The sequence below is a fragment of the Penaeus monodon genome, chromosome 21, assembly GCF_015228065.2.
Source record: "Penaeus monodon isolate SGIC_2016 chromosome 21, NSTDA_Pmon_1, whole genome shotgun sequence".
Classification (NCBI taxonomy): domain Eukaryota; kingdom Metazoa; phylum Arthropoda; class Malacostraca; order Decapoda; family Penaeidae; genus Penaeus; species Penaeus monodon.
In genome coordinates this window covers 30,583,784-30,585,077 of record NC_051406.1, presented here as the reverse complement: position 1 = coordinate 30,585,077, position 1,294 = coordinate 30,583,784, and the positions used below count along the sequence as shown (strand labels likewise).

Genomic DNA, 1,294 nt, shown 5'->3' with positions numbered 1-1,294 from the left:
TTGGTTTTTATATGGAAAAATAGCAGTTTTAGAAAGTGTGTTGTTTGTCAGTTTTGTTTTTGTTTTTGGGAATTTCCCATGATACTTGTATTTCCCCATTTTCTATTGTTTTCCCCCAATATTGTTGTATATTTTTTTAAAAATTTTCCCAAAATGTACTGAGATCACACATAAATCCGATGAAAGGTCGGGACAGATCCAAAATTTTTGGGTTGAAAAAAATTGAAATCCTTAAAATTTTTTCCTGGATTTCTTTTTCTGAGATTTAAAAGCTAAAGGGGTAATGCCTTGGGAAAAAATGCAAAATAAAATAATTCCTTTTATTTTTTTCAAGCCCTTACTAGTTTCCTTTTTAAAGTGAGGTTTTTTGATATGACTGGGGAATTAAAGTACATAGGAAATATCGGATAGTTTTACTTACAAAAAATTTTCCAAAAAAACACACAATGACTAGATTTTTTTCATCTTCCACGTAAGTACATTGGAGAGTGCTAGTTTGGCCCCTAGGGGAAAAGGGCCCATTTATCTAATAAATTTTGGTCCTGGAAAAGTGGGATGCCCCTTTGGTTTTGATTTGGGTTGATTAGGACAAGGGGAAAGGGGAAAGGGGGCCCACCTGTCGGGTTAGTTTTTGTTGGGGCCCTTTCCCCAGTGCAGGAGCCCAAAAACACTGCAGCCCCAAACAGAAGACCGGGTTTAAAAGGGGAAAAGAAAAATGGGCGTTGGGAAAGGGAACCGAAAATAACCCCAATTGCAGAAATACTCCTGTGTAAAGCTGGAGTTTTAAATTTTTTCTTCTGGGGTCTTCTGGTTGAACTTAAAACCCATAATACCTATAAGTAAAAACCCAATACTGATCAATTTTATTTAACATCTCTATATGATATCGAAAAGGGTTAAATCACTGAGGTGTGAATGAATCACCACACAGAACCTTTTGGCGATTTATAAAATAGGGTTCCATCTTTTTTTTTTTTATACAAGTCCTGGTGAAAAAAAAAATTTGTCCCGAAGGAGACTGCCTCGGAGAACCCCCGGGAAACCTGCCGATTTTTCTTCAAGCTGAGAAATTTATTTTTTAAATTTCGAGATCTAGCCACTAATCGGCCCTCCCACCCTTTTCGATCAAAAAAAAAACTTTTTAATGAGAAATAGAAAAATAATCTAAATTGCTAATTATCAAATTTAAATTTTTTACTGATTTCTACTATAAGGGGTAAAATCTAAAAAAAACCCATTATTTTGATTAGTTGCGGGGTAGTTTATTTAAAACTTTAATATCAATTGTTTTTTG

The 1,294-nt window shown here is 34.4% G+C and overlaps 1 pseudogene; it reads right to left on the bottom strand.

Annotated features, from left to right (window-relative positions):
• Positions 1-450: 450 nt before the first annotated feature.
• The window catches only part of LOC119586648, a 107,344-nt pseudogene continuing 106,500 nt past the window's right edge, over positions 451-1,294 (bottom strand).